The sequence below is a fragment of the Mustela nivalis genome (assembly GCF_964662115.1).
Source record: "Mustela nivalis genome assembly, chromosome: 13".
Taxonomy (NCBI): Eukaryota; Metazoa; Chordata; class Mammalia; order Carnivora; family Mustelidae; genus Mustela; species Mustela nivalis.
The window spans coordinates 51,779,665-51,791,780 of record NC_139032.1 but is presented as its reverse complement, the minus strand read 5'-3'; the positions used below and the strand labels follow the sequence as shown (position 1 = coordinate 51,791,780).

General features: G+C 39.7%; 1 long non-coding RNA gene and 1 pseudogene across 2 annotated transcripts in view; one reads left to right on the top strand and one right to left on the bottom strand.

Moving 5' to 3' along the window:
• The window catches only part of LOC309846003, a 162,424-nt gene that overhangs the window by 104,352 nt on the left and 45,956 nt on the right, over window positions 1-12,116 (bottom strand). The window lies entirely within an intron of this gene.
• Window positions 2,209-2,708, top strand: LOC309846344 (large ribosomal subunit protein uL23 pseudogene; annotated as a pseudogene). Its single transcript has one exon. The product of its transcript is annotated as a large ribosomal subunit protein uL23 pseudogene (transcript).

The window sequence follows — 12,116 nt, the reverse complement described above, 5'->3', positions numbered from 1 at the left end:
CACATACTTTACCTGGTCATCAAAATCAACCTTAGAGGTTAGTTCACATATTATCCACAAATATTTATGAAGTGCCTGCTATGTGTCAGGCCCTAGGAATGAAACAGGAAATACGACCAATGTTCTCTTTGCCCACTAACCTAGAGGGGACAGTACAGTGGGAAATACAAGACAAAAATAAAACAAAACAGAAAACTAAATATATATTTAGTACAAATACATATTTTATATATTATAGTACAGAATTGTATTATACTACAAAATATGGAGTTATTAAAAAAAAAAAAAAAAGAGGGTCACCTGGGTGGCTCAGTCAGTTAAGCGGTTGCCTTCAGCTCAGTTCATGATCTCAGGGTCCTGGAATCAAGACCTACGTCAGGCTTCCTGCTGACAGAGCCTGCCTCTCCCTCTCCCTCTGCCTCTCTGCACCTGCCCCCTGCCAACTGTGGTCTTTGTTTCTCTCTCAAGTAAATAAATAAAATCTTCATAAATAAAGAAATAATTTTTAAAATACAATAAAATAAAAAATATCACTAAGCATAACATGGAGAGACCTACTTTGGAGAGGGGATTAGTCAAGGCCTCTCTGAGAAGGGGATGTTTGATGAGAAACAGGTTCCCCTGTAAAGTTTGGGGTGGTGCCTCCCATTTAGAGGAATCAGCAAGTGCAAAGGTGGTATGTGCAAGGAGGCTGGGAATGGTAGGAAAACAGTTTGGCACCTTCTGTGAACTACCAGGAGGCAAATTCCTACTGGAAGGCAAATTCCTCTGGAAAACTAGGAACGGGGGGGCTGGAGACTTGAAATGAAGTTCCAGAGGAAAGCAGATAGTAGATTGTACAGGGCTGGTGCTTAGAGGTTACGTATGAACGCTTTTCTTCTCAATGCAGTGGAGGGGTGCCTGGGTGGTGCAGTTGGCTAAGCATCTGACGCTTGGTTTCGGCTTGGGGGCCATGAGCTCAGGATCGTGAGATCAGCCCAGCTTTGGCCTCCGCACTCCATGTGGAGTCTGCTTGAGATTCTTTCCCTCTCCCTCTCCCTTTCCCTGTGTTTCCTCCCCCTGCTCACACACACTCTCTCAAATAAATAAATAAAATCTAAAAATAAACAAATAAATGCAATGGAAAGAGGTGACAATGTTATGGTCATTTTACAGGTGAATAGAATTAAGCTCAGAGAGATTATGTGTCTTGTCTGAATTCTTAGACCTGGGAAGCGTATAACTCCATCCCACGTCTCCCCATTCCTTTCTTTTTTATCCAGATATGTGACAAGTGCATGCTAGATGCCACGCACCTTACTACTGGGTAGATAAGATAGTTTTTTTTTTTAAGATTTATTTTATTTATTTATTTGACAGACAGAGATCACAAGTCGGCAAGAGGCAGGCAGAGAGAGAGGAGGAAGCAGGCTCCCCGCAGAGCAGAGAGCCCGATGCGGGGCTCGATCCCAGGACCCTGGGATCATGACCTGAGAGCTGAAGGCAGCAGCTTAATCCACTGAGCCACCCAGGTGCCCCAGATAAGATAGTTTTAATCACATTTGGATTAAGTCTGGAAGTGGGAAATGGCTGTGTGAACAAATACAATAAAATATGACTGGCGCTTTGTCCAGAAGTCTCTACAAAATACAGAGGAGACTTGAGGAGGGGAGAAGTCAGTTTTATGTGGGTTAGGCAAAGAGAATCAGAGAGTTAGCACTGAGCTCAGTCTATAAGATGGATATTATAAGGAAAATCCTTATAAGAAAGGATCATCAAAGCAGGGTGAACACACATCGAATTATACAGCCTGGTAGATGCTAGAAATAGCAAGCTACTTCTGGCATGGAATGGGTGGGGGGGCTTGACAGTAGGGCTGAAAACAGAAATTTCAAAGGCCAGATCATGAGCCCCTGGCATTGCAAAACGCCCAACTCTTGATTTTTGACCCAGGTTGTGAGCGCACGGTCATTAGATAGAGCTCCGAGTTGGGTTCCACAATTAGCATGAAGTCTGCTTAGGACTTTCTCTCCCTCTGCCACCTCCCTACCTCCACGCTCTCTCTATCTCTTTCAAATATATAAATAAGTCTTTGGGGTAAAAAAGATCCTCTCCCTCTCCCTCTGCCCATCCCTATCCCCACAGCTACTTGCTCACGTGTGGTCTCTCTCAAAAAAAAAAAAAAAAGAAAGAAAGAAACAAACAAACAAAAAGAGCCCTTTTATGAAGATGGTGCCGAAAGCTAAGAAGGAAGCCCCTGCCCCTCCCAAAGCCGAAGCCAAAGCAAAGGCTTTGAAAGCCAAGAAAGCGGTGCTGAAAGGCGTCCACAGTCACAAAAAAAAGAAGATCCTCACATCACCTACATTCCGACGACCCAAGACTCTGCGTCTCCGAAGGCAGCCCAAATCCCCTCGAAAGAGCGCCCCCAGGAGAAACAAGCTGGACCACTGTGCCATCATCAAGTTCCCCCTGACTACTGAGTCAGCCATGAAGAAAAGAGAAGACAACAACACACTTGTGTTCATTGTGGATGTCAAGGCCAACAAGCACCAGATCAAACAGGCTTGAAGAAGCTCTATGACATGGATGTAGCCAAGGTCAACACCTTAATCAGGCCTGATGGAGAGAAGAAGGCATACGTTCAACTGGCCCCTGACTATGATGCTTTGGATGTTGCCAACAAAATTGGGATCATCTAAACTGAGTCCAGCTGGCTAAATCTAAATACAGTTTTTCGTGATAAAAACAAAAAAGAAAGAAAAGAAAAAGAACCTGTAGAGATAAATTGTGGTGGGGGCAGGGAGAGAGCAACGATAGGAAAAGGGGAAAAGGGAGACCGGTTAGAAGATTTGACAAGGTCTAGGTCAAGAGAAAGTGGAGGTGTGAAGAAAGATTACAAGGGTGGGGTGGGAGAGAGGAGAAAACATTAAACGGAAGGGAAAGAGGAAGAAGGTGCCGAACTTGTGACACCGAGTATTTGGAGAGAGAAAGACACAGGAAACTTAGGGTGACTTCTGGGTTTTTATGACTTTTGACTCTAAATTCAATACTTCTGAAATGTTAAGTTTCCCCACCTTCTTTAAAAAAAAAAATGTCTTTTATTTGATACAAACAGTTTAACATGCCTTCTCTGCCAGCTAAGACAAACTCACCAAAGATTATTCATATTTTAAGTTATTTTTAAAAAGAAAATAACATGCTTTTTTATCTGACAAACTGTTGTTTAGAAGACAATGAAACTCTTTACCTAAAGTGATCAGCATAATGTCCTCTACTGAGATAAAAAGCACATTTCCAACTTGCCTCTGGCAGGACAGATATCTATCTAAGCAGAAAAAGAAGACAGGTTTTAACAAACAGAATTTTTTTTTTTTGCAATTTAAGTTTCTAGTAAAGGAAAACTATTAGTACTCTATTTTAAAAGACAGTTCTCTGTCTGAGATCCTCAGAAAATTTTAACTAATAATTTTCTTTACATTCAGACCTATCTTGACATGCCCTACCACCATCAGAAACATGGCATATATGGAAGCTCAATTTCTATTCTCAGATGCTCAAGAAAGAACTTCAGATTCAAGTCTGAGATTTGACTTGAAAGACGTGATCTTAACATACAAGAGATAGCACCTAAGAAAAAACATCTTAAACTTATATTTAAAAAGACTTTTCAGGGTGCCTGCGTGCCTCAGTCAGCTGGTTGTCTGACTCTTGATTTCAGCTCAGGGTATGATCTCATCTAGATCCTGACATGGAGCCTGCTTGGGATTCTATCTCTCCCTCTCCCCCTCCCCCACTCATATGTGCGTGCTCTCCCTCTAAAATAAATAAATACTGTTTAAAATAATTTGGCTCTAGGGGGCAAATGTCTGTGACATTTTTACATTAATTGTTCCAAGAACCTACATAGGATAGCTTCCATATACATCCAGTCCTCATCTCAGCTTCCTTCTCCATGTTCCCTCTCTCTTGCCCATTTCATCATTCTTACTGCTTTGGGGATGTACAGAAAGCCTCTAACCTAAATATTTGGGGGAGAAGTGATTTGAGATTCCTATTAGCTTAATGTGTCACGTAAAATGTGCTACGTGTGGAGAACTATCAAAGAAAAGGTGTTGACCACGGACTGCCTTGGTGAAAGCACCACCATGAACGGCATTTGGGAGAACCGTGTCCCATACTTTAGAGATTCAAGAGATAGATCCTTACCACCACGGTGAAGAGTTTAGAGGGGCTAGGTAACACAATGCATCATACACCAGAAAGTGATGGAATTGGGAGTCACACACAGCTCTGTGACTCCAAAGATGAGGAAACGCACAGCCATTCCTAATTCCAGTGAACCTCCCAACACTAACCATTTGAGGGGAAATTTTACAAATGTCATCTAAGTCTGTTTGTTTGGGGGTTTTTTGCAGGCACAAATGTGGAAAATAATTTTTATTTATGTGTATGTATCCGTAATTGGCTGTCCTGCTTATTTATTTCGGGATGCAAAGGCACATTCACTTATTAAACCTCCGGGTGTTTTCACAAATTGGCAAAGGAAACAGAAATAATGGACATCACACGCTTCTTGCAATAGCCAGCAATTAATGGAAAGGGCTCTCCTAGCCGTAGTTAACTCAGCTGTAAACTCATATCCTTTCCATCTAACTCCAGAAGCAAATTTCTGAGTAAACAAATGAGTTAATTTGCTCTCTGAGTTAAAGTGGACCGAAGAGAGGCAATTCTCTATTGAGCAAGTAGTGCTGGAGTTTGTTAATGACAACCTTAAAGTAGCCAACATTATGGTCTCATATGATAAATTTCAGTCTACTGATTTTAAATTGCAGACTACTAAAAATCAATTGCTTAGCAGGAAAAGACTGTCAGCAGAAAATATGAAGGTGGGAAGGAGACAGCATATTTTTAAAACATATTGATATAATTCAGCCACTTCTAGAGATACAGCTTACTTAGATCAGATGAGCTACTTCCCCAGCCATGCTTCTTACCTTTGTAGATACATTTTGTGTATATCATGGAAGTTGTAGGTTATTAGAGGATATTATAGGAATCATATAACTTGCAGAAGTTGCAGGATGCTAATAGATGTTATAATGTGTTGTAGGATGGTATATAAGTCATAGAATGTGCAGGAGTTAGAAGAATTAACTTAAATAGGGAGGAATATAAGACGAGGGATGTAGACAGAATCTGACCAGGAGAATGGGAATGTGTCAAGAAGGGATAGTGTTTCCTATTGATGCTCTAACAATCACAAACTTAGTGGTTTAAAACAGTTCAAATATATTTTCTCAGTCTCTAAAGGTCAAAAGGCTATGTGGGTTGGCCTGGAGTCCTCCCCCTAGCGTCTCACAATATCAAAATCAAAGTCTTGGTAGGGCTGTATTCCTTGCTCAAGGTGCTGGGAAAGAATCTGCTCCCCAAGCTCATTTAGGTTGTTAACCGAATTCAGCTTCTTGTGGTTGTGGGACTGAAGTTCCCATTTCTTTCTTTCTTTCTTTCTTTTTTAGATTTTATTTATTTATTTGAGAGAGAGAGAGAACACAAGCAGGGGAGCAGCAGGTGGAGTGAGAGGGAGAAGCAGACACCCTGCTGAGCAGGGAGCCAGATGCAGGACTTGATCCCAGGATCCTGGGATCATGACTTAAGTCAAAGGCAGATGTTTAACCACTGAGCCACCAGATGCCCCTAAAGTCTTCATCTTAATTACATCTGCAAAGTCCTTTCTGCTGTGTCACATAAGGACAGCATGCCATCTGAGGGCAAAGTTCACTGGGTACCACAAGTCTGCCTACCCGCAGCATCATTTTTCCCTGGGGCACCAAGCTCACGAATACTCTGCAAAAGAACGTGGCTGCCAAAACCACCAGGCTATTTTCCGAATTTTGTGAGTCAGAGGAGAAAACCCTATGCAGAGGCACCTCTTTCTTCAGAAGGCAGCCAAATCAACTTGGTTTACACCAAACTGTTTTGAGTTCTGAAAGACAGGCTACTTAAAAGTAGTGTATAAACCAACAGACAACACATTGGTCTTATTTTTAAGGCAATGCCATCAGAAAACCTTGATGGTGGGTTTAGTAAAAATAATAGCTATCATCTGTGCCAGGGAGTATGTAGCCTCTAATATAGACAGTGTGAACACTCCCTTCCTATCCATTTTTTGATAGAACGGGGTACAACTCTTTCTTTTGGACAATGTAGAAATACATTCCAGTGCCATCGGTAATGAAACATGCAGTACCAACTCAATAATTCCAGCCAATATTCCCCGTGCCCATGAAAGCTTTCCACATACGATAGTGTAAACTAAACTTATGTGTGCAAAACGTGGAATTAGATTGTGCCTGGCAGGGTTCATTGCCGCCACAGAACTGCAGAGCAGGGCAATCACCAACTGTTGTCACAAATCTCAGATCTGCTTTGACATCACAGTTGGCAAATTATAGTCCATCAGCAGACACAGCTCACTGGTCCCTGCTCATTCATTTTCTGATGCAATAAAATCATTTCCCAGCAAGAATACAATTGCATGAGAGTTGCTTCACAGTGAGAACTGTCCAACACAGTACTTAAACTCCAGGGGGTTATATAAATACAAATAAAGTCAGAATTTTAAAAATTCTTTGAGTTAATATTTAAAGAGCTAGGGCACTTCACATCCCTGGACAATCAAAATAATAAGTTGGTAAAGTACAGAAGTTCTTTCTTCCTAAGGGTGTTTCACACTCATCTTAATGACAATGATTTTGTATTTTAGATGTAGATCAAGCCTAATGACAATGATTCAAATCATTAACAAATGTATTTACCCCCCTCTGGAAATAAATTCAAAGCATACAGAATTAAAGCCAGTTTTAAACACAAGAGTTGAGGTGCTGTGACTTAGGTTTTGTTTTGAAGTTACCAAATTAATTTTGGTACAGACATGACCCCCAATACAATTTCCTACCTTCGTTTTAACTACACTTTTAGAGAATAGAAAATGGTAGCCATAATAACAAAGTATGTATCCTTCTGTGCTTTCTAGTGGGTTCCTTAGATTGATAACTGCTTTTGGAGTCTAACAGTCCCTGAACTTCAGAATGAATTTTGAATGCTTGTAATTTTTAATATCCTTCAGAACATTTCCCTGTGCTACACTGTTCCTTTAAAAAGAAGTCGTTGATTAGATGATTTAGGATATAAAATATTTATACAGCTTTCCTTCTAACTAAAAATAGGAGAAACTGGGGCTTCTGTGATTTTTAGCATGTCACACTATAAGTATAAATATAAGAAAGACTACTTATAAACCTAGGTTTAAATAATAGGTAAAGCATATTATTTTGAGTAATATTCCATTGCATATATGGACCATATCTTCTTTATCCATTCGTCTGAATCTTGGAACACTGCATCAAAAACTAATGATGTATTTTATGGTGACTAACATGACACGATAAAAAAAATTTTTTTAAAGCATATTATTTTGTATCAGATAATAAAAGTTTGATTTTAAGTCACTCTACTATCTGAGTAAAAAATGAATTCAGTAAAAATTCAATCAACTTTTTATTTAAAATCTGCCAAATGGAAGATCTCTAATGGAAAACTGTGTGACCTTTAACATAGCTTAACAACCAACAATAAAACCTTATTTTCATTCTCTGTTCTACATATTACTTCAGAAATTTTTCAATGACAATAATTTCATTGAAAGGGTCCTAATATATCCTATATTCAAATTCATTAAATGTCATGTATCACTTGTACAGCCTTTCTTGACATTATTTTCAAAATATTGCTTGCATCAAATCCCTCTTTTCTGCACACACTCAAATTCATACTATGGCTGTTACAGAAATAGCTAATTTACATATAGATTAAAAATTACCTTGAAGCCCATTTACACCCTGATGAGTTAAAGACAAAGTAACTCAAAAGCTGATCACTGGCTTCCATTAAACTCACCTATCATGAAACATTACACTAGTCCAAATACAGGTTTCAGCTTCACAGCTTGGATCCTAAACCATGAGACAGGATGAGGGCAGCTCCACAGACACAGCCAAATTCAGATATTTTCTCTATTTCTAGTGCAGGTCAGGAGACACTATCCCTTAAACTGACTCACTTCTTTGCTTGTTCTTTATGTTTCCTCCAGTGCTCATTAACAGTAGCTGTTTTAAGTCAAATCAGTTAGCTGGCCATTGGCAATCTAGCCAATTTTACTTAGACTTGAGGAAAGGATGTTCTTTATTTTTTTTTTTTTTTTAAGGAAAGACTGTTCTTTCAAAATGACTGAGAAATTTGAAGTCTTACTGGAAGCCAAGTGTGACAGCTCTGGTCCACTGACCTGTTTGCATACCCATCTACTGGACTTTAGCATTATATGATTGCTGCCAATAGAATAGGTTTTCTACGATTTCCAGGAAGTAGAAGTCCACTCACAGTGGACATCTCATTCAATGAGCCTGCTATGTCCAAATTTCCCTTAAACTGCCCTACTCATGTCAGCTATTTAATACCATTCTTTTTTTTTTAAGATTTTATTTATTTATTTGACAGAGAGAGATCACAAGCAGGCAGAGAGGCAGGCAGAAAGAGAGGAGGAAGCAGGCTCCCCGCTGAGCAGAGAGCCTGATTCAGGGCTCGATCCCAGGACCCCGAGATCATGACCTGAGCCGAAGGCAGCGGCTTAACCCACTGAGCCACCCAGGCGCCCCTCATATCAGCTATTTAAAGGGCAGGACTTGGTGGCCAGATTAGTACTCTATGACTCTGCCCCCACCCTAGCCACAAATACTAGATAAAAAAATGGAAAATTTGGGCGCCTCGGTGGCTCATTGGGTTAAAGCCTCTGCCTTCGGCTCAGGTCATGATCCCAGGGTCCTGGGTTTGAGACCCGCATCAGGCTCTCTGCTCAACGGGGAGCCTGCCTCCCCCCTCTATCTGTCTGTCTCTCTGCCTACTTGTAATCTCTGTCTGTCAAATAAATAAATAATAACTTTTAAATTTAAAAAAAAATGGAAAATTTTCCCTATGCCTGTAAATCTACTGGCATGTTGCCAGTTAGATTCTATCTCTCTTGAGAATTTAAACTACCATGCATATAAATTGTGGTCAAGAAAAGCTGAAAAGCCACAGAGAGATGAGATCAGAGTTGGTGTCAAGGAAAGCCATGTTGTTCATAAGAAGCAGGGGCTATGGATCAGCAGGTTAAAGTATCCGGTAGAAAGGAGAATGAAGGACACTTGCAGGGAATGATAGAGCAGAAAGATACTATACTACAGAGACATGGCAAAGGAGAAAGGAAAACCGAGTAAGATCCAAAGAGACAGAGACAGAGAATTCTTGAGTTCCCAATGGCTTCCCAGCTCCTGGTCCAGCCCCCATGAAGCTTAGCCACATTTCCTATCTTCAATTAAGTGATATAACCTTCTCCATATCTCTTTTTTACTGGAACTGATATGAATACCTGTTGTTTCTAAGCAAACAAACTCTTAGTAAAATGCCATATTAAAGGACATTTTTTTTCAAGATACAGCACTAGATCAACTAGCCTATATCTGGATTTAAGAGAAGGAAAGAAAGAAAAGGGGGGGGGTGGTAGAAAAGGGGAACAATTTCTGAGCATCACGAAAGGATTCTCTGACCTAACACACCCAACATAAGGAGCTATTAAAAAACACCCTCTGTCTACTTTCTTTTCATGGGAAAGTATCATATACCTAAATGTTTTCACCTCTGAAAATTTCTAAAGAACCCGGGGTAAGGAGACATGTTTGCATTTTTTTTTTTTTTTAAGATTCTATTTATTTTTTTATTTGACACAGAGAGCACAAGGGGGGAGGGGGAGGGTAGCAGGGAGAGGGAGAGGGAGAAGCATGCTCTCCACTGAGCAGAGCACCTGCTGTGGGGCTCCATCCCAGAACCCTGAGTCAAAGGCAGATACTTAACCAACTGAGCCACCCAGGTGCCCCTACATGTTTGTATTTTAAGTGATGGCAAGTCTTGAAGACGAATGATTCTGAAGCTTGTTCCATACTTGGCATTTACATTTTTGCCTTTATTCAAGAGACTTCAGCCTCCTTCCTCTGCATCCATTATACTCCTTTTGCCTAATGGCATCTTTCCACCCAATTCATATGCTGATGATCCTGAGTCTTAATTGTCCTGTTGTCTCCAATTTTTGTCTTTCTAAACCTTACCAGAGAAAGTATTTCCTCTTATCCTTTTATGAACTAGGAAAAGCTTCCAGTTTCCAGAAATACGGGCAAACACTACAAAAGAAATCGCAGTAGATCCGGACTACTGCCAGAGTCTGCCAATTTAAACATTAACTAGATAAAAAGAAAAAGAAAAGACAATGGCTCCTTTCTACCAGAAGAACTTTGATCAAATGGTTGAATTACAAATGGGGGGTATTTATTTGATGCAAAAATAGATCAAATTACCAAATAAACAAAAATATTAAATACAACAAAGAAATTTAATTTTTTTAAAGATTTTATTTATTGGAGAGAAAACAAGCAAGAGAGAGAGAGAGAGAGAGGGAGGGAGCACAGGTGGGGGGAGGTTAGGGGATAGGAAGGAACAGACTCCCAGCTGAGCAGGTAGCCCTGCATGGGACTCGATCCCAGGACCCTGAGATCCTGACCTGAGTTGAAGGTAGACGCTTAACCCATTGAGCCGCCCAGGAGACCCACAACAAAGAATTTTTAAAGAAAAATCTTTAGCCAGGCATTTCACTTCTATGTATTTATCCCAAAGCAGTAAAAACACATGTCCATACAAAGACTTGTACAAGAATGTTCATGAAAGCTTTATTCATAATAGCCCCCAAATGGAAACAGCCCCAAAGTCCATAACTAACAGAAAACAAAAACAAACCATGGATATCAACACAACAGATACTACTCAGGAGTGAAAAGGAATGAAGTTCTGATTTATGCAACAACAAATGAGTATCAGTAATATTATGCTGAAAAAAAGAAACCAGACACAAAAGGGTATACACTATATGATTCCACTTATACACAATTCTAGAGAAAGCAAAACTAAGTTATAGTAACAGAAAGCAGACCAGTATTTGAGGCCATGGAAGGCAATGGTTGGGCGTGCTGACTACGTAGAGGTATAAGGTAATTCCTTGGGATAACGGGAAGGTCTTAAATAAGATTGTATTCACACGCTTGTGTGAATTAGCAAAATTCACTGAACACTTGTAAAATAAGAGCATTTTATTGCATTATTAATTATACTGCAATAATGTGGGTTTTTTTCTTTTAAACAAAAACTTTACCATAAAGCTGGGTACCACCCAAACCAACTTACTGAGACATAACTGACCTTAAGTGAAACCATTATTTATATAAATGTTCAAACTATTTTTTTTTAAAGATTTTATTTATTTGACAGAGAGAGACGCAGAGAGGGAGGGAACACAAGTTGAGGGAGTGGGAGAGGGAGAAGCAGGCTTCCTGCTGAGCAGGGATCCTGATGTGGCCTTGATCCCAGGACGCTGGGATCAGGACCTGAGCTGAAGGCAGATGCTTAACAACTTAACACCCCAAGCTATTTTTTATTTAACATACTTAGCTAAATTCCTCATTCAAGTACCTAAATTCATCTAGTCATCATTTAATAGAATTTAGTTATTCATTATATTCGTATGTCAAAGTTATAGTAGGAAAACATTTACTATCTTCATCTTTATAAAGGAAAAGGTTGATCATTCTTAATTACATAGTTTTTGAACAAGAAGAATAGAAGTCTGGGAGACTTTGAGAAGGGAGAAAAAAGGCATAACTTCCATCTTTCTTCTCTAATTTAAACTAGTAAGCATTTTGTGTCATATAATTTAGAATATGTTTTGTTGTTTATGACTGAGCTTTTCTCAGTGTTAAGTATAATCACCCCAACTTTGAAAGCCAATAAGTCATTTTTTAAAAGTAAAGAATGTCCTGGGGGCCATATCAGCCATTCTCTCTACCAGAAAGAAATCACTGATATATATAATAATGGATGCAATCCCCTAACCCACCAGAGGAATATCTTCCTAGCCCCAGGAAACCTTCAGAACTGTTGAATGACTATAATGAATTGGTATGATAATCACCTAAAGATAAGAGGCATCTATGGAAGTCCAA